At 43.8% G+C, this 26997-nt stretch overlaps 1 pseudogene across 1 annotated transcript; it reads right to left on the bottom strand.

The window, feature by feature from the left end:
* Positions 1–3328: 3328 nt before the first annotated feature.
* On the bottom strand, positions 3329–25362 carry LOC308610970 (transcription termination factor 1-like; annotated as a pseudogene). Its single transcript has 11 exons — positions 25026–25362; positions 23922–24587; positions 22365–22591; positions 21067–21252; positions 20050–20128; positions 16638–16768; positions 13334–13568; positions 10516–10605; positions 8858–8923; positions 4556–4641; positions 3329–3674 (listed from the first exon to the last, which is right to left on the bottom strand). The product of its transcript is annotated as a transcription termination factor 1-like (transcript).
* Between the last annotated feature and the right edge of the window lie 1635 nt (positions 25363–26997).

The following is a 26997-nucleotide window of genomic DNA, read 5'->3' as shown; positions in this document are numbered from 1 at the left end:
TAGCCTGGAGTTTGGGGAAGAATCTGACCTATAACTACACATTTGGGAGCCATCAGCACATAGATGTTATTTCGAGGCACCGGGAGAATGTGAAGAGTCCAAAAAGTCTCGAGGAACATGAGCATTTAGAAGTTGGGGGCAGTTGGGGGAGTGTAGCAGAAAGTGGTAATTGATTCTACCTGTATAGAATCAAAGATAGCTAATACTGGGCTTCCCTGGTGGCGCAGTGGTTGGGGGTCCGCTTGCCAGTGCAGGGGGTGTGGGTCCGTGCCCCTGTCCGGGAGGATCCCGCATGCCACGGAGCACCTGGGCCCGTGGGCCATGGCCGCTGGGCCTGCGCGTCCGCAGCCTGTGCTCTGCGGCGGGAGGGTCCGCAGCGTTGAGGGGCCCACGTACCGCAAAAATAAAAATAAAAATAAAAAAGATAGCTAACACCATGGCTTGTTTGTATGGTGATAACAATGCAGAATAGAGATGACAATTGGGAACAATTGTCCACAGGGGTATTTACCCTTTCAGCCATTTAAGGCAGGTTGAGCTAAATCCGAGCTCCAGACATGAGCCCAGATGGGTTGAAGACCATCCTATTTTTTGTGGCTACAGTGATGGCTCAGAGTTGGGCACAAGCTCTAACTTGGGCACTAGGAACGAAACCCAGGACTTAAGCAAGAGCTATTGTTCTCTTCTCTGAATGGCATCCTCTATTTAAGTAATAATAAGGATGCTATAACATGGGGCTCTATGAAGGCACCCCTCAGGACCAAGGGGCCCCTTGTGTGGATTGAAGATGAAGTGGACTCTGGAGAAGGGAGAGCTGAGAATCAGCAAGAAAACACATTTTGGGGACTCCGAGTAGCTGGATCCATCCTCTCCCTCTGGATTTTCAGTCTGAGAGTCCCCAGATTCCTTTGAGCTATCTGAGTCTCATTTTCTGGCACTTGCAAGTCAAGACTTCTAACCTATAAACTCACAATCCCACTCCCCGGAGAGAACCACTGTCAACACTTTGGGTTTAATTCCTCCGTTACTCTGTAATGCATCTCTATTTACACATTTTTTTTTTCTTTTTTGGCTGCACCACGCGGCATGTGGGATATTAGTTCCCCCAACAGGGATCGAACCTGTGCCCCCTGAATTGGAAGCAAGGTGTCTTAACCACTGGACCACCAGGAAGTCCCTATTTTTTTTTACTGTTACAAAATTAAGAAGATAATATGTACACTTCTGAATGAAAAACAGTATATATTTTAGTTGATGATACTGTTTACCTTGTATGTTAAAAAAATCTATCACTATCATTATTTTTTTTAATTTATCTATTTATTCATGGCTGTGTTGTGTCTTTGTTGTCATGTGTGGGCTTTCTCTAGCTGCTGCGAGCAGAGGCTGCTCTTTGTTGTGGTGCGTGGGCTTCTCATTGCAGTGCCTTCTCTTGTTGTGGAGCACGGGCTCTAGGAGCGTGGGCTTCGGTAGTTGTGACACACAGGCTCAGTAGTTGTGGCCTGCGGGCTCTAGAGTGCAGGCTCAGTAGTTGCGGTGCATGGGCTTAGTTGCTCTGTGGCATGTGGGATCTTACCAGACCGGGGATTGAACCCATGTCCCCTGCATTGGCAGGCAGATTCTTAACCACTGCATCACCCGGGAAGTCCCTCATTATCATTCTTTAATTACTGCCTAATATTCCATTCTAGGAATACACCATCATATATAGTAAATTTCTTATGAAAGAACATTCATTTTTCTAGTTTCCATATTATAAATGTGCCATTCTTTTACACTAGTTCTGTTATTTCTTTAGGTCCTAGAAGTGAAATTGCTGGACCTCAGAATATGTACATTCTTAAGGCTTTGATGTATTCTACCGGATTGTCCTCCAAAAGGAACATGTAATTTATATTCCCATCAGCCTGAAGATTGGTATGTTTGACAGATAGAAGGAGGTGACTAAAGGCAAGATGCTTATTAAAAAGAAAATATTCATTTGTTCTGGGACTTCCCTGGTGGCGCAGTGGTTAAGAGTCCGCCTGCCAATGCAGGGGACATGGGTTCACCTCCTGGTCCAGGAAGATCCCACATGCTGCGGAGCAGCTAAGCCTGTGCACCACAACTAATGAGCCCATGGGCCACAACTACTGAAGCCCACATACCTATAGCCCGTGCTCCACAACAAGAGAAGCAACCAGAGTGAGAAGCCCGTGCACTGCAATGAAGAGTAGCCCCTGCTCTCCGCAACCAGAGAAAGCCTCTGCAGCAACGGAGACCCAACACAGCCAAAAATAAAGTAATTAATTAACTTTTAAAAAGAAAATACTCATTTGTGCCCTGAATATTTATCGAGTGTCTATTATTTGCACAACACCATGATAGGTGCTGTGGATATACTGGTGAATGAGGACTCCTAAACTTGTTTCTCTCTATTCTTCCTTCTCTGATGACGGCAAGCTTGGAAACATGTCTAGCTTTGTGGATGAATTAACCAACATCACACAGCATGATGCTACACTCAGGAGACAAGGGTGCTGCACCTTGGCCCAGAGGGTGGCCTCACTGTATGGGATATTGCTCACCCACACCTTCCTTTCTATGTTCTCCCCTGTACAGATGAGGCTAGAAGCCTGGGCACTTTATTCCCCTTGCCAGCAAGGGAAGTCTAACAGAGGCAGTTTTTCCAGAAGCAATGGAAGAGACTGCTGGATTCTTTGTTTTTTCCAGTTAAACACCAGAAGAATTCTGTGACTGGCTTTGAGAGGGCATCTTGTATGAAAAATACTTATCTTTAAACACTAGAATCACACTCGGGAAGATGAGATACGCACACCATGACAGGCACATGGGAACCGAAACCAGCTTCCAGGAACACAAACGTCCCTGTACCACTTACCTAATACGCACACACACTAAAATATACATCTAAACAACTGAAACACAGAAAAAAATGGCATGCATTATTAAAATTGTTAACATTCTCTGTTTTGCTGAATGCACGTATAGTTGAATCCACACCATGAAAATGTTCATTGGGGAATTCCCTGGCGGTCCAGGGGTTAGGACTCTGCGTTTTCACTGCCGAGGGCCTGGGTTCAATCCCCGGTGGGGAACTAAGATCCCATAAGCTATGTGGCACAGCCATAAAAAAAAAACAAAAAGAAAATGTTCCTTGGACATGACTACCCTCTGCTGCCATTAGAGGGACTTGGGATCCTGTTGTTGTATGAAAACCATTAGTTGTAAGTATTTTCAATATGATAATTTTCAATATAATAGCACAGAAAATATTAAATCAACTCATGTACTCGCCTTTCTTTTCACATTCAGACAAACTTGAATATGAAATGTGAATCAATTTTTAATGTTCCACAGTATGTTATTATTTTCATACCCTTCCTTTGGCTGTTGCACCTTCTTCAGTAAAATCAATAGTGGAAATAGCATTATTGACACGTACATAAACACAACCAGACCTAGAAAAATGGACAAGAGAGTATCAGCCGCTTAACATTGTTCATCTCCGTCTTCTCCCTCACTGTCATCGTCACAACAAAAGATGTCTCGAAACAGGAAGACTGGCTTGGGGGTTGCCAGAGTCTGGATCTCAGTCCCGTTTTTCTCCATCTTCTTCTCTAATTTTTCTTGAAGCAACGGTAGACTAGTCTCATGAAGGTAGTCTATAATCTCTAAAGAAAAGAAACTGAATCTTGAGATGATCTGACAAAGCCTCTTCCCAAGGTCAAAGGACGGATGGCACAGATGATGACAATGCATTGTTACTGGCACTACTGTGTGCAAGACCTGGCTCTAACTGCTTTATTCATAGTCACTCATTCAATCCTCTCAAAAATGCTATGAGGTAGGCACTATTGTTCACCCGTGTTTCAAATGAGGCATAAAGACATGAAGCTCATCCAAAGTCATAGAGTCAGGAGGGCGAAGCCAGGATTCAAACCCAGGAAGTGCTGTCCGCTGAAAGCAAGGAGCATTTTGTCACACACTGCAGGGTGCAGTGTTACCCGAACCAGTGGTTCCCAAACAATGATGCTGGGCAGGCCACTGGCGACTCATCTGTGAGCTTGTTAGAGAAAAATCTAGCCTCTGGACCCAGACTAGAGACTAGGATCGACTGGGTCTGGGATGAGACCCAGGTATGTATCTTTTTTCCCAAGTTCCCCACCTGACTCCGATAGTCCAGGTTTGGGAATTACATATGTAAACCACCTACAAATGGCTGCAGAGAAGAAACTGTACCTCCAGTTTTTTGTGGATCAGTGTGTGTGCAGGCATGTGGTGTAAGCATGTGTGCTGTGCAATCCAGAAGCACTCGCAGCTCCTCACCCAGTGCTTGCTAAACGCCCGGCCGCCTGGTGACCACACTTCTCAAGCTCATTATCTCATTTAGTACTTTTGAAAGTCCTGTCAGGTAGGGGTTATAATTTGCCAATTTTTACCATTTTCCATTTGAAGAATCTGAGGTTCCCAAAAGTCACTACCCAAGGTCACACTACCAGCGTGTGTCCCCATATGCTGCGTTTTTAACTATTCAGATATCGAAAATACTGACCTGGAAAAGTCTTCTTCTGCCAAAACGGAACACAGGAAGCTTTCAGCTTATAAAATTTACTTTGGACGTAAGATGGAGGAACACCCCTTTAGAAAGGAAAAGGTGTCAAAAAGTTAGTGGCAGTTTAAAAATTAATCATTTCAGTCCTGTGTACTAAGTGCATTGATTGAGGGGTGGTCTACAGACCTAAGCAGCTTTCTTAATCCTCATGTCTACACATGTGAGAAAAATAAGACACGTATGAAAAGCTATTGTTCATCTGGTTAAACACACACACACAAAAGGAAGAAATACAGAAGTACAACAACACGGATTCTGTCTAAACTAGAATAATCTAAACTACCAGTTGAGAAGACAAGGTGTAACACTAGCTCACAGGGGCTGATGCTAACATTGTCTTCAGCCCCACCCTGAGGGCTCTCCGCAGAGCAACAAATAACCCTCACGACCACTCTGTGTGGGGCCTCCTATGCTTATCCCTCGTTTTGGAGATGGGGAACCCAAGAGAAGATGCCCAAGATCTTACAGTGAATAGGGGGGAAGGGCTGGGACTTCAATTGGGTCCACTCCAAATTCTACTTTTTTCTTTCTTTTTTTTTGATATCAGTGTTTTTTAATGGAAGTATAGTTAATTTATAACGTTGTGTTACTTTCAAGGGTACAGCAGAAAGATTCAGTTGTACATATATATATATATATATATATATATAATTTTTTCAGATTTTTTTTCCATTATAGATTATTACAAGATATTGAGTATAGTTCCCTGTGCTATACAGTAGGTCCTTATTGTTTATGTATTTTACATACTGTAGTGTGTATATGTTAATCCAAGCCTCCTAAGTTATCCCCCTACCTCCCGCCCGCTAACCCTTTGGTAACCATAAGTCTGTTCTCTATGTCTGTGAGTCTATTTGTGTTTTGTAAGTAAGTTCATTTGTATCAGTTTTTTAAAGATTCCACATATAATTGATATCCTATGCTATTTGTCTTTCTCTGTGTGGCTTATTTCACTTAGTATGATCATCTCTAGGTCCATCCGTGTTGCTGCCAATGGCAACATTTCACAAATCCTACACTCTTAACCACTACCTTCAGGCTAACTATATATTTGTCACAATGCAAAGGCAGGGGTCTGGATTTTTTACTTTACAAAGCTAAATAAAGTGGATGCTTACGATATTCTGGTGAGTCGAATCCACTTTTCATTTACAATAAGTAGGACAGAAACAACCACATCTTAAATATTTTTTTAAAGTGAAAATCACTAACTTCACTTCCTGGGCACTCACTTCCTAAGCCACAAAAGCGTGGCATATTTGTTTCAGTAATTAATTAATCTAGTTGTTATATGATTAGTGGGAATAACTGGATCTGCTAGGTATGTGGAAGTACAAGATGGCTGGGCTCTCTCTGCCTCCTCATGGCAGCAGCTGCCCGCCGCGTGTGCATGGCATGACACGCACTGTCTCCTTGCTGTCGTCGTCATCACGGTGCTGTTACAAAGCTGCACAGATGAGGAAACCGTTACGCAGAGGCAAGTGAGGGAATGACCTGCCCAAGGCTGGCTAAATTATGAGCAGAGTCCCAGGACTTGACGCCCGGTCCACCTGACTGCAAAGCCCAAGATCTAGGGCATCTATGCCTTCCCTCTTCCCACAGCGCCCCACACCCAGGTTGTTCTGCAGATCAAAGCTCAGGCTTCAAGAAGCAACAATAACTGACCTGGACATTTTCAAACGAAGTAGGTGTTACATCTCATTAGGTGGAGATGCTTTCTTTAAAATCCTGCCTAAACAATTCACAAGGGAGGCTTAAAGAACCTGAAGAGACCGAACTTCTAATTTAATTATTTTCACTGTTTTAATTCGTTATTAAAACTTTGAGGATGTACTATTTCCAATGGTATTTGACTGGATGCCATGATGTCTGTTTTACAGTTTTGAGATTTCTAAACCTTAACCAGAACAATCAATATTTAAGTATATAATTCTACTTAAAATCATTAAAAACCCATTTTAATTTAAGAAATGTGATTTGTGGCAATGTCACAAGATACACAAACATTTATTTGAAAACTCAGATTTTTCAAAAGGGGTTTGATATTACAAAGGGAGGGACCTGTCGACATGAATACTTCTTAGGATGGGAGTTGGTGGGGTACACAGCAGGACAGCCTTCCTTCAAAGCCCCTAACACCCTCCCCTCTCAGGGACCCACACCCAAGAGCTGGTGCCCCACCCCTGAGACGAGCTAGAAGAGGAAAGGGTTTGGAACCATGGGCATGTGTCTGTGACTCCCAACAGGGCCTGCCACGAAAAGATTCCAATTCTCCAAGTTAAAAAAAAAGGACTGATTGTTCTTTGTCCATAATCCCAAGGTGTAAATAACTAACCAGCAGAACCAGTTTACACCCTTCCTAATGGATCAGTGACAACCTCACGCCAGCAGCCACGTTTCTGAAAGGCAGCCAGGTTGTGGCAGCCCTGTTCCCCTCAGCACCCTTCCCGAACTAAAGGCCAGACAGTCCCTCAACATCCCCACCTCCCAAAGCCCACCAACCCGTGAGCCCTGTGATGCTCAACAGTTTGCATTGCTTAGAGGGACTGTGCTTTGCCAGCCAGCTCTCTGTTGCTTGGCCAGCAGTGAACTCAGGTCTTCAGAGTGATGGCCTCTCCTCCAGTGGCAGGAACTGATTGAAAATGCAAGGACCATAGCAATGAAGACAGACAGTGACAACCGATGAAATCTCACTCCTCGGAGGAGAAATGCAAAGGAACAGCACACCGAAACCACTGAGGCAAATCCGAAGAGGAACAGGAGCTTGATGTGGTCTCAAAATATCTCCCCGTGGCCGTTTCTTTTCACCAAGAGAAAAACTTACTTTTCTACAGTGGGGCAGTGTGGCAGAGGCCGCCAGAGCCAGGGGATCAAAATCAGAACCACATGCCTCATGATGGGATGTGACCTGGTGACACAAACACAGCCTCCCCCGTGACTGATTCCCGTGTAAAATACAAAACCCGAATCTAACAGTGAGGAAGCGTCTGACAAACTCCCCAGCTGAGGCAAGTTCTCCACAATGACTAGCCTGTATTTTCCCACAATTTCAACATCGTAGAAGACAAAGGCATTAACAGATACACACTACTGTATATAGAATAGATAAACAACAAGGACCTAGTGTATAGCACAGGGGACTATATTCAATGTCTTGTAATAACCTATAATGGAGGGACTTCCCTGGTGGTGCAGTGGCTAAGAATCTGCCTGCCACTGCAGGGGACATGAGTTCGAGCCCTGGTCCAGGAAGATCCCACATGCCGCAGAGCAACTAAGCCTGTGCACCACAACTACTGAGCCTGTGCTCTAGAGCCCACGAGCCACAACTACTGAGCCCACGCGCCTAGAACCCGTGCTCCTCAACAAGAGAAGCCACCGTAATGAAAAGCCCGCGAGCCGCAATGAAGAGTAGCCCCTGCTCGCCCCAACTAGAGAAAGCCCACGCGCAGCAATCAAGACCCATCACAGCCAAAATTAAATAAATAAGATAATAAATAAATTTAAAAAAATCTATAACAGAAATCATTTTGCTGTACACCTGAAACACTGTAAATCAACTATACTCCAATAATTAAAAAAAAAGAAAAGAAAAGGCAGAACAACTCTGCTGTTTAGAAGACTCTAAGGAGACAGATCCTGGACTGGATCTTAAATCAGGGGGAAAGTGTTATAAAGGACAGGACTGGGACGCTGGGTGAAATTTGCATGGGGGCTGTGTTTTAGACAATAGTAGTGCATCAGTGTCAGGTGCCCTCAGTACGATCACTGTGCTGATGCAGAATAACAGCCTTGCTGAGGACATGGCGTCCACCACTAACACTGAAACGGTTAAGGGAAAGAATTCTATTCCCTTGTAGAAGGGAGCGGGAAAGGGAGGGATGATAAAGTCAATGTGGCAAATGGTAAAAGGCTAATTATGGGCAAAGGGACCATGGGTTCTTCATCCCAGTCATAGCTGGTGTGCTCCATGAAGCTTTTAAGAGACTCTGCACACATTTCATTCACTCTTCTCAGGTGTCTTGGGGTGGAGGTGGTGGTTGGAGCGGAGGGAGGACTGGTCTGATTTACCTGGTCTGGTACGTAGACAGGGTGTTCCCAATACATATATACACAAATACAATTTATAGATGAGTTCCATAAGCAGCAGGAATTTCAGTCCTGTTCTTCAAATCTGAGAGGCATTTATTAGAACTCCTCTCTGATTTTTTCATTAGATTAATATTAAACAAATGGCCTTACCCTATGGTGCTAGCAAGATCTTCCCAGTCTATTTCATTAACATCTTCCACATTTATTTCATTCAACCTATGAGAAAAAATAAAAATTAAGTTTTCAAGCCAAAAATCAACAGGATCCACATCTTCATGGGCTCACAGAATATTAAGAGCTGGAAGGCCTCAGCGTGTTCACCCCTGCTCCAGCTCCCCTGTTACACAGGCCCAGTGTCACTGGCATGCTAACCCAAGGTCAGCCCAAGGTCTTGGGGTGAGCTACAGACCAAAAAATCACCCTTCCTCCTCCTGAGCCCTTTGCATCTCCCACCAAGCCTAGTAAAAAACACAACTTCACAAGGAACTATATTAAATATGCTGTGATAAACCATAATAGAAAAGAATGAAATATGAAAAAGAATATATATATGTATAACTGAGTCACTTTGCTGTATAGCAAAGGTTAAACACAACATTGTAAATCAACTATACTTCAATTAAAAAAAAAAGAAAACACAGGGACTTCCCTGGTGGCAGAGTGGTTAAGACTCCACACTCCCAATGCAGGGCGCACGGGTTTGATCCCTGGTCAGGGAACTAGATCCCACATGTATGCCACAACTAAGAGTCTGCATGCCACAACTAATGAACCTGCCTGCTGCAACTAAGACACGGCACAACCAAATAAATAAATACAATATTAAAAACCAACCAACCAAACAAACAAAAACACAACTTCACCATTCAATGTAGACACACAAGAGTAGTATACATGTGTACTCAGCACTTACTAAGTGACAAACACTGGGTTAAGACCTTGATACCCACTAATCCATTTACCCTCAACACCACCTGATGAAGCTAGGGGATTATGTCCTTTCCACAGGCCAGGAATCAGGGTTGAGAGCTCGGGTCATTGGCTCAAGGTTTCATGATTCATAGGGGGTACCCACATTGGAACCCAGGCCTGCCTGACGTGAGATGCCCTCCTTGGCTCTGCTAGTCTCTGCTGTCTCTGGTAGAGGAGAAAAACCCCAGCCAGGCCAGCGTGGAGAACGAGGAAGCCCACCAATGAAGGAGAAGCAGGCTTCCTGACAGAGCGCAAGAATAATGAAGCTGGACAGGGCGGCCAGAATCCAAAGGTTTCTTCTGCTCTTTGCTGTTCCTCATTGGACATGAGGCCAGGTCCACTAGACTCGCAGTCTTTGTAAAACAGTTCTGTGTCTCCCTGTCGATCAGGGGAGGGAGGACTCTGCACGGACCAGGAACTCAAAGACAAAACTAAAGACCAAGCAGCAGTGACGCCAACTAATGCATGCTAGAGAGCAGTAGGGCTCGGCCTGAAGTATTTACCTCCATTTTCCAATGGACAGAAGTAAGCAATGTCTATGTGAAAGCCTTAAAGACTCAAAGAGCTATGTTTATTGAGTGCATGCTACGTTTTGCATGCATTTTCATTTCTTCGGCCAATAACACTAAGAGGCAGGTACTGTTATTATCATCCTCATTTAAGATGAACAAACCAAGAACTAGAAAGGCAGGAAACACATCCAAGGTCATGCACATAGAAAGAGCTGGAACAGGAATATGAACCGTGGTAATCTTACTGCAGATTCTGCTGTTTAACAATTACTCTTTGGCTAGAGAGGAAAACGGGTAAAATATCGTCACTTTCTATTTCTGTACCTTTCAATGAGGTTGATCTTGGCCTGTAGGGCATTAAGTCCCCGGTATACGTCCCGACCATTTGTCCTCTTCTTGGTTAGAATTTCCATCCTACATTGAAAGAAAGAAAAACAGTTTATTTTCGGGGTAAAGTTTCCATTAAAATGTCCTTTGTTTTCCTCATTTAAATTGTCCTTATTCAGAACCACTTTATAACTTTTGCAACTCATCACAGCTAAGATTTACCACCATCAAGAATATACCTTTTTAAAAGTTTTTTAAAGTGGGAGAGGGTAAATAAAGAGATAGAAAGTTGATGGTTATTGAAAATGAGTGATGGATACAAGGAGTTCTAAGTTGGTGTGTGTTACACAATTTCCATAATAAACAGTATAATAAAAGGGAGGAAAAAAAAAGAATAAGCCTGCTTGCAGGTGCTAAAGGATGCTGTGTAGACTCAATTTATTTTTGCTTGTTTATCAAACAGAGAGATATTGCTCTTATTACCATTATAGCTGCTGAAACACCAAACTACACAGATTTACTAAAGTGATCAATGACTCCATGATTCCTCTAAGGCCCCAAGTTCAAGGCTGAGGGAAAGGGTTCCCTGAAGTTCCTAATGAGAGAAGCAGCCCAATTAAAAATATTTAAAAAGTGCTTCTCTTGAAGAGTGAAATCTGTCACAATCTGATGGACAGATCATGAGCTGTGACATTTACTTTCTTGAGCAGGGAGGTACATGAGGCACACACAGAGAAACTGACAGTTTTTACGAATAGCCGCCCATGTTCACTGGTTTGAAATGTACCCGCTGATGCCATTTCAATGTTTCATGAAGTAAACCTATGCTCAGCATTCAAGTTTCCTACTTTTTTCTTCAAATTAAAAAAGAACCCTTGCATGTTATTTAATTATGCTGATTCTGAAGCACGGCTCCCCTTCATCATTTCCTTTTTAAGACACTGACATATCATCTTCCAACCGAGGCTTCATAACCCACTCTTTTTTTAAAAGTAATTAATTAATAATTTATTTATTTTTGGCTGTGTTGGGTCTTCATTGCTGAACGTGGGTTTTCTTTAGTTGTGGCGAGCAGGGGCTACTCTTCATTGCGGTGCATGGGCTTCTCATTGCAGTGGCCTCTCTTGTCGCAGAGCACGGGCTCTAGGCAGGTGGGCTTCAGTAGTTGTGGCACACAGGCTCAGTAGTTATGGCTCACAGGCTCTAGAGTGCAGGCTCAGTAGTTGTGGCACACGGGCTTAGTTGCTCCACGGCATGTGGGATCTTACCAGGCCAGGGATCGAACCCGTGTCCCCTCCATTGGCAGGCGGATTCTTAACCACTGCACCACCAGGGAAGCCCCCACTCCTTTTTTTTTTTTTTTTTTTTTTCGGTACGCAGGCCTCTCACTGTTGTGGCCTCTCCCGTTGCAGAGCACAGGTTCTGGATGCACAGGCTCAGCAGCCATGGCTCACAGGCCTAGCCGCTCCGCGGCATGTGGGATCTTCCTGGACCAGGGCACGAACCCATGTCCCCTGCATCGGCAGGCAAACTCTCAACCACTGCACCACCAGAGAAGTCCCCACTCCTTTTTTTAAGCCTAAGATATAGGGGTAGAAAGGGCTCTGGTTCCTCCATATTACACACTTCCCCCCCAAAACATTATCTGTCCTTATTTCCTGAGGGTAGTCTTCTAGTAAGATAAATATTCTACAGCAGAACGGTAAGGTATATAAACAATACTCAGTATAATCTAGCAGTTTGCTTTTAACGTACAACATGCCCACTCTGGATTTCATTCTTCTTTAATGGTCAAGATGATGGAGCCCCCTTTATGCAGGATGATGGAGCCCCGTTTACACAGGAGACCTGGGTCGTGGGCTGTAGAACCACTGCTTCAAGCTGTCATGTTGCAGCTGAAAGTTAGCTCGGAATCCCTCCAGGGCTGGGAAAAGCTACGTTGGGCAAAGAACATGCAGCAACATCTGGACCAAAACTACTTCTTCATGATGGATGTACCTAAAGATGTTCTAGGATGAAAGAGTATGACTGCCCTGCTTTGGATGAAGACAGAGGAACTGCTGAATTAGAAAGCAAAAGTAAAAAGGTGGAGGTATTACTGATCACTACACTTGTGATTTCCCTCCTAAATATCCAGACGTTAATTTTGTATTTCTTTCATGCTATAAATAGGTAACAATCTTGTTTTATGAAGAAAGGGACAGAGTGAAGAAATCAGAAGTCAATATTCAATATTAAAAAGATTCAAGTTCTGTTTACAAAACAGAAACAGACTCACAGATACAGAAAACAAACTTATGGTTACCAAAGGGGAAAGGGGGCAGGAATAAATTTGAAATTGCAGATTAGCAGATACAAACTACTATATATAAAATAGATAAACAACAAGGTCCTGCTGTACAGCACAGGAAACTGTATTCACTATCTTGTAATAAGTTACATTGGAAAAGAATCAAAAAAAATAATATATATGCACAACTGAATCACTTAGTACACCAGAAACTAACACAACATTGTAAATCAACTCTACTTCAATTAAATAAATAAATAAATAGAATAAAAAGGTCCAAGTTCTTTATGAAGAAGCCACACAATGAATCAGGGGTGGTTAAATGCTAACTTAAATCAGCTTTCGATATTGAAGTGGTTGGAGCAGCGGATTAGAGAGGATCATTCTTGACCTACTGTAAGGCTTTCCACGTGTTAGTTACAGATATTCTTAGTAACCTCAGCAGTCCACCCCTCTCCGGAAGTTGCTGAGAGAGGGGCAGGGAATGCTTCTTGTTGAAATTTATGTAAGAAGCCTCAAACTTACCACTTACTTTGACACTGCATCCAATTCCTGGTTTCCACTTTTGCCTCCACTTCTACCCAGGATATGCCTTTGTACAGTTTTTCCCAAACAACTGACAGGCGACCTTCAGGATTCTCTTGGAGTTTAGAATCCATCTCGTTTAGCTCCTGGGGAGACATTTCCTTTAGAATCACTTCTTCAACAGCCTTGATTAGTTTCTGGGTGTCCGTCTTGCTCCAAGCACCATGATTTCTTTCTGTTGACATAAAAGGATGGTCTTGAAGTTGCTCATCTATTTGCTTTCAAACACAATATTAACAACAAAATGATGATAAGGGGTATCTGTCATTTGACATCTCTCCAAACCCACAGAAGCTACAACACCAAGAGTGAACCCTAATGTGGACTGTGGACTCTGGGGGGTTAAGATGTGTCAAGGTAGCTTCACGGATTGTAACAAATGGACCACTCTGCTGGGGGTTGTTGAGAATGGGGGTGTGCCGTGCATGTGTAGGGCAGGAGATAAGTAGGAAGTCTTTGTACCTTCCTCTCACTTTACCTGTGAACCCAAAACTGCTCTAGAAAAATAGTCTTTTTTTTCCCTTAATTTATTTATTTTCTTTATTTTTTTGGCTGTGTTGGGTCTTAGTTGCGGCACATGAGATCTTTGTTGAAGCACGTGGGATCTTTTGTTGCAGCGCAGGCTCTTTGTTATGGTGCACGGACTTCTCTCTAGTTGTGGCGTGTGAATTTTCTCCCTCTAGTTGTGGTGCATGGCCCCTGTAGTTTGTGGCATATGGGCTACAGGGTGCGTGAGCTCAGCAGCTGTGGAACACGGGCTTAGCTGCCCTGCGGTATGTGGGATCTTAGTTCCCCGACCAGCGTCCCCTGCATCTGAAGGAGGATTCTTTACCACTGGACCACCAGGGAAGTCCCAAAATAAAGCCTTTATAAACAAAAAGGTAAATCAGACACTTTTCAGAAGACAATGGGCAACATCTCAATTACACAAACATAAAACTATCAGTTATGCACTTCCCTGGTGGTGCAGTGGTTAAGAATCCGCCTGCCAGTTCAGGGGACACAGGTTCGAGCCCTGGTCCAGGAGGTTCCCACATGCCGGGGAGCAACTAAGCCCACGCGCCTCAACTATTAAGTCTGTGCTCTAGAGTCCGCGTGTCAGAACTACTGAGCCCTTATGCCACAACTACTGAAGCCTGCGCACCTAGAGCCCGTGCTCTGCAACAAGAGAAGCCACGGCAATGAGAAGTCCGTACGCCACAACAAAGAGTAACTCCCGCTCGCCACAACTAGAACAAGCTCGCGCGCAGCAATGAAGCCCCAACGCAGCCAAACAAAACAAAACAAAACCAAAAAAACTATCAGTTACATGCAAATCAAAATGAAACTACAAAAGTGGCCATAGATTCCTTTTAAGGACCAATCACACTCACACACACATACACACACACACACACATACACAACCAACTGCAAAGAAAACAAATCCTTTCTTAATGCAACCTTTTTTTTTATCTTCGAGAAAGCTGTTCTTCCTGTTTCTAAGAGTAATACCTACTGCAAGAAATTGTGAGGTTCCCAAACATTTAGTGGAAAGAGAATAACCAAACGACTTTCATGTTATATAAATAACTCTCCCCAAGAGTTTCTGGAGTGAAATTAACAGCTACAATGGCGTCACCACAGTACTTGATGAAGGCACCTGTGAATTTCTTTTTTTCTTTCTTTTTTTAACATATTGCACTCATTAAGCTATTTTTTTAATTAAAAAAATTTATTTGGCTGTGTTCGGCCTTAGCTGCAGCACGTAGGACCTTCGTTGTGGCACACAGGTTTCTCTCTAGAAGCAGAGAGTGGGCTTAGTTGCTCTGCAGCATGTGGGATCCTAGTTCCCTGACCAGGGATCAAACTCATGCCCTCTGAAGTGGAAAAGTGGATTCTTAACCACTGCACCACCAGGGAAGTCCCAGCACCTGTAAATTCCTAAAGCCAGTCCTTGGTGCAGGGCATCAAAAGCTTCTATGATTCGCTCTTCTTGTCTACATGCTCACAGTCATGCTAAGGAAGAGGCCTCAAGCTGGAAGGCTACAGATATCTTCGATCTGGCCTACAGAATGTTATTGTTACTATTTCCCCAATAACAATTTGGATGAATATTTAAAAATCAAGAGAATCCCAAGAGGGTTTTCCCTGGTAGGGCAGTGGTTAAGAATCCGCCTGTCAACGCAGGGGACACGGGCTCAATCCCTGGTCTGGGAAGATCCCACATGCCATGGAGCAACTAAGCCCATGCACCACAACTTCTGAGCCTGCACTCTAGAGCCCACGAGCCACAACTACTGAGCCCATGTGCCACATCTACTGAGCTTGCGCTCTAGAGTCTGTGCGCCACAACTACTGAAGCCAGCGCGCCTAGAGCCCATGCTCCACAGCAAGAGAAGCCACCACACTGAGAAGCCCGCACACTGCAACAAAGAGTAGCCCCTGCTCACCGCAACTAGAGAAAGCCCGCTCACAGCAACGAAGACCCAACACAGCCATAAATAAATAAATAAATAAATAAATAAATAAATAAATAAATTTATTTTAAAAAAGAGAGTCCCAAGAAAAAAAAGACCTTGATTTCACACACACGTGCAAATCCAGATGTTTGCTTTACTTCTTGGAAACTGGCAGAATTGGCTGTGCTGAGTCTTCGCGTGGCACCGGTGGCCAGAGTTGGTGGCACAAAAGGCGTGGTCTCCACCACCTCAGAGTTTACCACGTGCGGACATGCAGACGCCTTGCTGGGACCCGCTGCACGGCTCTGCCTGCAGGGCCGGAGCATGTGAGCCTCTGGGCTGAAGCTAACACCCACTAAGGACTGTCTTCTGAAAGCAACTGGGGACTTTTTAAGGTGAAGAATATAACCAAGGAAGCTTTTTATGAAAGAAGAGAACAGACAAGAGACGACTGACACTGGCTTTGGGAAACGTCCCTGACTAACAGGCCCTCCCTTTGATGGTTTCCCTGGTCACCTGGGGGAAAGGACCTTGGTGGCCCAGGTTCTCCTGCCCACCGGCTGAGTGGGTTTCAGTTTACCTGGCAGTTGGAGTCACACTGAAAGCTACTGACATAACGTGTGGCAGAAATCAGTCTGGTGAATAAAGGCTGCATCAATATGCATGAAGAAATAAATGAATCAGTAAGAGAATGGCTGAAAGAGTGATGACTCTCTCAGAAGACAGGCCTGCAGTGATGCCTGGGCCCTGGGCCACTGTGGGCTGATTTGTTCACCAAAGTGGGCTCTAGAGACCACGACTTACAACTGCTGATCTGGGAGAACTTCAGGGCCACAGAGAGGCTACTTCCAGACATCATCTCGCCAATCTTTCTCCAGTCGTTTCCATGGAGGGACTGGTATATCTTTAGCTTCTCGGTATCTCCTTTGCTATACCTTAGAGGAAGGGAAAACAGATCACAGCTAAGCGTTAACCACAAGCTTAAAACCACTATTCTCACTGCAGCATGCTGCGACGCTGGGAGAAGCTGTATAGGGCGGGCTGTCAGGAAACCTGCTCAGCGCAGTCCTACCAAGGTCCTGAGCCCAGATACTTCCTGTCTCGGCATCACAACCATGAGCATCCTGTAAGTCAGTCACCGCAGTCCCTGGCTCACTTACACAGAGGCCAGGACAAATAATCTGATCATGCTATTCCCCAGCCAAATCCATAAAGGCTTCACACAATAAAACCCAAACTTCTGACTGTGCCTGCAAAGCTCGGTGCTCCCTAAGTTCAACCCTATTGGTCTTATCGGCCTTTCTCACCTCAAAGCCTCTGGACCTTGGGTGGGAATGGCCTCCCTCCACTGCTGGAAAGCTCCTGCAAGCTCTTCAGAAGCAGCTTAAATGGTGCATCTTCAGAGAGGGCTTCCCTGACCACCTGGTTGGAGGTGTCCTGCTGTCCTCTCCCACAGGACACTCTGCTGCTCTCTCACTGCCCCCGTCACCACTGGCAACTGTACGCTCGTGGCTTCCCTGGTTTATCTGACCCTTCGTCTAGGCCACCACTGGCCAATGGAAATATGAGCCACAGATGTCATTTAGAATTTTCTAGTGGTCAGGTGAAAATTAATTTTATTAATTTTTTTAAAGATAATTTATTGGCTCAGGCAATTGAAAAGTCCAGATACAAGTGGGCCCTAGGGTGAGCTTAATCCAGGAGCTCAGTCAAATCACCAAGGACCACTTTCCACCATTCCACTCTGCCTTCCATGTGTTTGGGAGTTTTATTTAGCGGCAGCATGCGGCATGTGGGATCTTAGTTCCCCAACCAAGGATCAAACCCACACCCCCTGCAGTGGAAGCACGGAGTCTTAACCACTGGACAACCAAGGAAGTCCCTAATTTTATTTAGTTTTAATGAATTAATAACATATCTTATTTAACTCAATATACTAAAAATGCAGCCATTTCAACATGTAATCAGAACCTAAAAGTATGAATGAGATACTTTACACTCTCTTCTCCACACCAAGCCTTCTAAGTCCATTGTATACTTCACTCTTCAGCGCATCTCAGCTTGGACTAACCACAGTTCAAGTGCTCCATGGCCACATGAGGCTGGTGGTCACATGGATGGACAGCACAGCTCTGGAGGGGAAGTCCTCGGAGGGTGGGGACCCTGTCAGTTTTCTACACTTTGGAACCCGGTAATGCTTGACAGACAACAGGTGCTCAATAAAGATGAGACAGGGACTTCCCTGGTGGCGCGGTGGTTAAGAACCTGCCTGCAAATGCAGGGGACATGGGTTCGATCCCTGGTCTGGGAAATCCCACATGCTGTGGAGCAACTAAGCCTGTGCACCACAACTACTGAGCCTGGGAGCCACAACTACTGAAGCCCGTGCGCCTAGAGCCCATGCTCCACAACAAGAGAAGCCACCGCCATGACAAGCCCACAAACTGCAACGAAGAGTAGGTCCTGCTCGCCACCACTAGAAAAAGCCCGTGTGCAACAACAAAGACCGAACACAGACAAAAATAAAAGATGTGACAGATGCCTTAGCACAAATCGGTCACAGTTTAAGGAAGTTAAGAGGCAGCAATCCCACATAAAAGCAAATACATTAAAAGAAAAGAACTAAAGTGCACTATAATATATGCAGATTTTGAGATTAAACATCTTAAATGTTTAAGGGAAAAAAAGCCATCATTATGACATTTTATAATTCCTTTTTGGTGGGAAGGAAGAGGGGTCAGAAGTGGTAGTTTATGTTATTACTAATGCAACACAAAAGCAGCCCTAATAAAATACTAACCATTTCTAATGAGGATGATCCACAACTACCGGGGGACAGTAAGATCCTAGCATTCTCAGAAATGGATCTAAAATGCAGAGCATGGTGAACACAGATGTGAAATCCTTCACCATTAAGAATCAAGCTTTTTAGCAGTTTCCTTTATAAGGCAAGCAGGGTCTTCCTGAGATTTAAACAAGACTTAAAAGTACCCTTGAAGCAACAAAAAAGAGGACATGAGAGAAAAACAGAGTGTACGAAAATGAGGAAACAGGTGTACTGACCTCCATGGCCCCTTGGAGCCTTACAATTCTTTGATTTTTGACTTTCTATGGTTTTTTCACTTAAGAGTTCCTTAAGTTGGAAACATACTTTAAGGGTAAATGGTCAGCACAACACAAGTAATATGGTACCAGTGAATGAACTTTATTATCAGAATGACAGACCTTCATTATTTGAAAAATGCCATTTCCCACAGTGATGTAACAGGTAGAAAAACAGGTTACCTCATTCATTTACCAAAAGCATCATTTTGGTCCCACTTAAAATGTCACCCTTAGTGAATTTCCTTAAAGTACATGGCGGGGGCTTGGGAAAAAGAGAGGGCAGGTTTCAGTCTGTGTGGAGGCGCCTTTCCTCTACTTCCGGTTTATTTCTTTTGGTAAAAATTTTTAAAAAGAAGCCGAGGTCATATCAATGTTACGTTCTGATAGTACCTATGTCCTGATTCAAGATCACGGCGCTCAGTAGGACCCAACTGGCCGTGACAGATTCACTCCATCTGCCTCCTGGAAGTGAGATCAGTAGTTGAGCCCTAGGTGGCTGTCTGGGCCCTCAAGGGTAGGAGCTGATGCTTTCTCCCTCATCCCTTTGTCCTTAAGCAGAGTGCTTACCCACCACTGACGCTCAGTCTACATTTGATTTATTTGGAATGTTGGAAACAGAACATAATTGGGTATTTTATTTAGGAAAAAAGGGAGGACAGAAAGGCTACCGCCACATGAAGCTCTGCATTGATGTTACCGAATCACACTTAAATGACCTCACACAAATGCTCACCCCCACCTTCAAATATTTACTGAAAACCCAAAGCACTGGGCTCAGTGCTGAAGGGCACACATCACACTGAGAAGGAACGTCTGGGTTCGCAAGGAGCTTACAACTTAGGAGACTGCCGAGAAAACTGCACAGGTGACGCTAAGAGGCAGCGCGTGGAGAATGCTACAATTGACAGCATAAAGTAAAAGCCAGGGATTTAGAAAGGGGAAGATGACAGAAGATTTATTCAAGATGTGGAAACTGAAAGGGACTTTGGAGACATACACCTGACGGCACATCTGGTTTCACACACGAAACTCTTCACGATTTTGTTGTGTACGTTTTGATTTACAGTATCAGCAAAGACTAGAGAAATGCTCTGCTCAAGTTTTTTCTTACCTGCCTTGGTAATTGTTGACATCAAACATCTTCTTTGCTCGACAGTATATGAGTTTCCAGGGCCAGGCAATGCCCTTACCTAAAGTCGGAAGAGAGGTGGTCAGAGGGACAACCGGAGCGTGGCATGAAACACAGTCGCAATTATAAAAGAAACCCAGAAGGGCCCCTTTTTACAGCACACGCTATCCTAGACCCCAGGTGGAGGGTGCGGTTTCCTATGTCCTGCAGAAAGCCGTCTTGGGGAGCAGATATACAAAATCCCCAGTTTCCGTGGCCATCTCTGGAAACTAGATGCTTAGTATGTAGGGGCTCTAGCTTCTGTTCTGCTAAATTCACGGAAAAGACCCTTATTAGGCAAAGAGCTTTTACCGTAATCTGGAGGTGCAGGACACACTCCAGCAGCTCCCCATAAGATAAACAAAAAAACTTTGCAATTGAATAAGCTTCTTCCTGCTTTGCCACTCTAAAGATGAAAGGATCCCCCAGCAGGGGCTCACTGTTCTGTTTTCCTTTGTGCATTTCACCTTAGAAATTATCCTCTTTAAATTCAAGAGAGATTTTTTTTTTCCAGTCCAAACCTACATTGCTTCGTGACCTTCTAACTTCCCCAGGATACCTCCAAGAGGAGGGTTCCAGCTCAAAGCGCAAAAATGGCTCTACTTAAAAAAACGTCTGAGACTCTGGTGTATACCAGAGTACTTTGTGCAGTGTATGCAAAAAATACACAATAGAGGTCAAGAAGAGAAACCAAAACCGTAATTGTTACCAAGTAGGAAAGCTGGAAGCTGATCATCTAATTTGTTAGAAAATCTGTAAAAGCACTATCCTTGGGAGACGTGAACACATTCCAAATCCCTGAACGTATAGGCTGGCAATAAAAATACTATTAACGTAGCAGCGGCTAACATGCACTGCATGTACTGGACAGGCCAGGCATTGTGTTCAATACTCACCATGGTTATCTGTGCAAGGCTGGAAGGCTGCAGATGGTCAAAGAGGCCACAGTTCTAAACTTACCAACGTGCAATCTAAACGAGTATTTTCTTTTTAAGTCGGTGATTAGAGATTTCTCCTCTGGGTATCTGTCTGTGTACAGCAGCATGTCTGCATTCTCGATTCCTGTCAGAGACAGAAATTCTCGCACATTTTTCTCTAACTGCTTATTTTCCTTCACGGAAATCTTGCCAAATTTAATAGCGACACCTAGGATTTGGGGAAGGAGAAAAAGGTACACAACTGTCAACAATGAATGAAAGCGAACCACCGTTTTGTCTTTAGCAATCACAACAGCACCCGTCAGCTCCTCCCCACCTATCGGGGAGCAGCCCCTGCTTGTGCCCTTGACATTGGCTCTCCTGCAGAGTTCGGCCAAAGCCACACTGTCCTCCCAAAGTCTTCCCTGGCCATCCTACTCCAATGTGACCTTTCTTGTGTCATCAATTCCTTTTTACACAGTTATTTAAGAAATAAATTAACGGTAATAGATATTCATTAAAAATTCAAACAGTGTTGAAATAAAAGTTTAAAAGAAGCGCCCCCCCCACACTTCACTATCCTCTGCCCCTCCTCCCCCCAAGGCAGTGCTGGGAACTGGCTGGCACAAACATGAACATGTATATTCTCTACGAATATATGTTGGGGGGAGGTGGGGACAATGTCACTGCAATTTACGTTCTAATCCTCGTCATAACTCAAAGCACTCAAGTCTCATTATTATTGACTGCATTACACAGTACATTTTCCTAATCTTAAACTTATTTTAAAAATCTTTTATCACTTGCAGTACACAACCTTACATTTGTAGTTCATTCTGAAACCCAATAAGCTTTCTGGGAGGTTCTTGTAACACAGTGAAATCAAGAAGGAGACCAAGCTGGGTGTTGCCTGAAGCCATGCCCACTACAACCAGCTCACCCTCAAATTAATATCCTTGAAATTACACCTCATCAAAGCTGATGATGTTGATATGCGTGTTTTAATTTGATTTCACTTGTGCCCCCCTCCCAGTGTCTCAACCACTTAACCTCCTCCCCCTCTTCTTCCGGGCTTGATCTTCTAGTCTGTGGATCACCTGGATCCATTAGTCCCGTTTTTCCTCGCCTCCCCTACCAGAAGTTGGGCACAGAGGAGGAAAACTAGTGCACTTCAGTTTGGTAATTTTACAGTGCAGATAATGATTCTGGAAGGAGATAAAGCTGAAAGTAGCTAAGGGATGCTCTTTGTGAATCTATAAATATGAACCACTCACAAAAGAAAGTCAGGGCTAGTTACGCATATAGAAAAGTTCAACAAATATTCAAGTCCCACAAGCTTACCCTGGGCTCTAAATTCTTTAAAGCGTCCCAAGTCATCCCGATATATTCACTTAATTGTAGTGGCAGCCCTCTCCTTGATATCAGGGAGGAACTCCTGGAGCTGCCTCACAGTGGAATCCAAATCCACGTCTGAATTATCTGAATCTCTCGAATCTTCAGATAAATATTTCGTTTCAGGATCTATAGCCGACTCCAAATTGCTTTCTTCTTCATTTGTGGGTTCTAATCTAAGGAGAAAAAGTGGATTGATTAACACTGACAGGTCACGTGCCCTAATGGCTTTCAGATTCTTTCCTTACAGTGACTCTCCCTTTGACTAAGACAGCATTAAAGCTGGAAGGGATCTTGGAGTTGATTCCGTCTGTGATGTCTGAACTCTTTAATGTAGCTTTACTAACTTGGATACACCTCAGAGGCTGCCTGGAAGGTAAACATGTCGCCTTAAGCCCTATTTCCACCAGGCATTGCTTATGTTACTATTTCTCAACTGTATTGTTTCAGATATTGACTTCCTCATAAGCTCAGCCCTCTTCTACACCCATGGATACTCAAGACACCTCCCCCCCACCAATGAGTTGTTTTATAATAATGGTTACTAATTAGTTAAGTCAATATTCAGGGTTTACATCGTTACAATTGCTTCCTTGCTGTTAACAATGGCCACATATTTTCCCCTTGGCAGTATAAAGAAAACATAGTCTTCTATGTATCTATCACTAATTCATTCCCACAGACTTTCTGCCAGATGTGCAAAGGTGTTCTTAGCCAAGGGCATCAGCTAACCACCCAGACAGGAAACTGAAACAAAACAAAAACAAAAACAAAACTGTACGCATTTGTCTGCGCAAAGGGTCAACAGCTTTCACAGGTCCACAGCCCCATACAAGTTAAGAACCACAGGCCGAGAACATTCCTGCATCATTATCAGTGATCTAAAAATGTCCCCAAAGAGAGGGCACAGAGGATGATGTGAGTTGGGCCCTCTGCCATTTAACTTCTATGTGAAACTATTTTAAGCCAGGACAATCTAGCAAATGTAAGAACATCACAGAGTAGAAAAGGGGAGAAAACCTGTCCCAACTCCCAGGAACTGAAATAAAGTGCTTCAAAAAAATTCCTGCATCTATTCATCGGCCAGTATACTTAAATGATAATTATATAAAGAACGATATCTAAGTTTCTTTTATTAGGGAGAACCCTAAGTCAAGTTTTTTTTCCTGTTCTGTAGCATTCTAAGTTCTCTGATCCTTTCTCCTCTCTCTGTACATATAGACAAGGTAATTGTGGGGTCTTAAAATTCTTTTTAAACTTATACATAGAATTTCAGGGCTGGAATAATTCTTAGTGAAAACAGACTGTAACTGCCTTATTTTGTACATGAAGAACGCAAGGTACCTGCCAAGTTACTCAGTTAAATGTGCACAACATCCTATACATTCGATGGTCTATCTCTTTATGATTTCTGCCACTTCCTATGGCCGTGCTGAACAAAGAGGTAACGGGCAGACTTCACACCCAAGACGCACACCATCAGAAGGCTCTACACCCACACGTTACCTCTGCACCTATTCCGAACAGGCCTGGGGTTTCTCCTCTTGTGGCCTGGGTTTCACACTTTCTTCAATCAAGGTACCAGTACCTTCCACTGAATCAAAGCGCGTGTCCTCAGAGCTCGTCCTGAGCACTGAAAACTCACCAGCAGGTGCCACGGCAGTATCAACAGAAGATCTTCTCTTCCTTTTCTTAGACTTTTTCTTAAGGCCACTGGACTCCTGATTGCCCCCTGCAGTCCCGACCTCACCAATCACTTGAGATCCCTCTGAGTATATGTTCTCAGCGCTCTCAGGCGCAGGCAAGGCCTCGAATTCCTGGTCACTTGGACGCTTCCTCTTTCTTGTCTTAGACTTGCTTTGATCTGCAGACACTGGTAGTTGTGCGATTTCACCTTCTTGGCCCATGGGAGGCTGGGGTTCCTGCTCTTGGGATTCTGATCTGGGCAGGGTGATGCTTGCACCCAGACTCTCCTGGACAGCATCACAGGACGTGACTTTCCTCCGATGTTTTTTTATGCTTTTTCCCCCGAACTTTATCATGCAGTTCTGATTCATTTTCACGTGACTTAGTAACTAAATGTGCTTCAGGCCCTTTTGTTGACTTTTGCCGCTTGCTTACATCAATGTAAATGACATCGACATGCTTTCTAAAATTCTTGGGTGTGTTCACAATGTTTTCTTTTTTTTAAAAATTCTGTCTCAATTTTCCTTTATTTGTAGTTTACCTTGAATTACTCTGGTAACCTATTGAGTTTTTTTTTTTTTTTTTTTTCCTCCAATTTGCGCTGTCTCGGCGCACGTACGTGTCACCAGCTCTTTTTTTTTTTTTTAATTTATGGCTGTGTTGGGTTGGGTCTTCGTTTCCGTGAGAGGGCTTTCTCCAGTTGTGGCAAGTGGGGGCCACTCCTGATCGCGGTGCGCGGGCCTCTCACTATCGCGGCCTCTCCCGTTGCGGAGCACAGGCTCCAGACGCGCAGGTTCAGCAATTGCGGCTTACAGAGCCAGCCGCTCCGTGGCATGTGGGATCCTCCCAGACCAGGGCTCGAACCCATGTGTCCGGCATTGGCAGGCGGACGCTCAACCACTGCGCCACCAGGGAAGCCCCCACAATGTTTTCTTTATCCACCAGGATGTACACAATACCTGTTTCCTTATAGACTCCCAAAGCACCTTTTCTTCTCTTTTTATTCTTTTTCGGTATAGAAGTGGTCTTTTCAGGCTCATCACACATTTCTGATTGTTTCAAAGCAGAAGAAACAAGATGCTGGGCATCCTTTCTCTTTTTTTTTACCCTTAGTTATGTCAGCCGGTTCCTTTGCCAGGGAGGAGTCTCTGAATCTTTCATGGGGATGCCTCCCATGTCTCTCCTTATGTACAGAATGCTTGATCTTTTTCTAGACGAAAACTGGAGTGTGGGTTTCCAATCTGCTTGATCCTCCTTCCATTTTACTCCTATAGGGAAACAGAACCACATGGTTTCTTTTCGCAGAGCATTTTAAACATTAGCCTCAGGAGGAAAAAAAAAATCACACAAAAACGAAACTGCAGGACAAATGGCAAGCCTGGAGTCATGATTATAAGTTTTCCATTATTCTAAATGTGTAGCAAGCTCACTGTAATTCACTTGTCTGGTTCCATTGCCTTTATGATATGGAAAAAATATAGTTAATTGAGAACAGTGCTCTGCCATGATCGGGCCCTTGTTCCCCCACGGCCTCATCTTCTACCTCTCCTCTCAAACTCTGTTGCTCCAGCTACACGGGACTATTTTTTTTTTCGGTTCCCCAAACATGCTCCACTCCTTTCCCTGGCTTGAGGTCTTATAAATCACGACTCCCTCACTCTGGGCCGCTCTCCGCTGTCTCCTACCCCTCCCTGCCTCCTTTCATCCTTCAGAGCTTGGCTTGAGCATCGCTTCTTCCAGAAAGCTTTAAAAGAATATAAACATTATGATACCATGCATCCTGAGTTAAGACAATATAAATGTTATGATGCCGTGTATATTGAGTTAAGAGAATACATACATTATGATGCCATGTATATTACATTCAAAACACAAAATCGTTTCATGTATCTTTTCTGAATGGATACATATGTAGTAAAACTATGAATAGAGCATGGGGAATATAACTGGTAAATTCAGGGATTAGGGACAAGTAGAGAGCCAGTTACTCTTATATCTTCAATCTTTTATTTCTTAACTGGAGTAACGAGTACAGGGGTATTTGTTATATTTTTGTCTACTCTTATTTGTCTACTCTTTTAAAGTGAACTGAAATAGTTCACTTTCTAAAAAGCAAGGGGCAGAACAAGAATACAGACTCCTTTCACTGAAAAATAAGCATTAAGGACTTCCCTGGTGGCGCAGTGGTTAAGAATCCACCTGCCAGTGCAGGGGACACGGTTTCGAGCCCTAGTCCAGGAAGATCCCACATGCCACAGAGCAACTAAGCCCTTGCACTACAACTACTGAGCCTCTGCTTTAGAGGCCATGCTCCACAACAAAGAGTAACCCCCCGCTCGCTGCAACTAGAGAAAGCCTGCGGGCAGCAACGTAGACCCCACACAGCCATAAATGGATCAATAAATTTATTTTTAAAAAATACAAGCGTAAAAACAAGCAACTGAAGGATGTAAACATACTGTTTCAAGTATTTACCAAAAAGAGAGAGAGAGAGAGAAAAGAAAGAAACCTTTCCTGACCCTTTGAGCTTGGTCCATTCCCCAAATGCTATACTTTCATAGCAAACTATTTTTCTTTTGTAGCATTTAGCCCAGCTGTGGTTCAGAGCGGGAACATCAAGTATCCACTGACCTCAAACTAGTAGATCGCATCTTTGAGAAAGAGGCTGAATGGGCCTTGTTAGTGTCCAACAAAATGTCCATGTTCTGCAATAAGTTGGAATGAAGTTTAATAAGGCTCCAATGTCAATTCTTATACAGAGCATGTGCATCCTGGAGTTTAAGTACAGGAATAGAAATGTACTTCACAAAAGACATGGTTAAAAATATAATTTTACAAACACATCTTACAACTCTCCTTGCTCCGTATTGCTTCTGGGTTTCAATTTTTAAGATTT

This window comes from Mesoplodon bidens, assembly GCF_964165515.1.
Source record: "Mesoplodon bidens genome assembly, contig: HAP1_SCAFFOLD_186, whole genome shotgun sequence".
In the NCBI taxonomy this organism is placed as follows: Eukaryota; Metazoa; Chordata; class Mammalia; order Artiodactyla; family Ziphiidae; genus Mesoplodon; species Mesoplodon bidens.
Note: the sequence above shows the minus strand (reverse complement) of the source record. Positions and strands in the feature narration are given on the sequence as shown.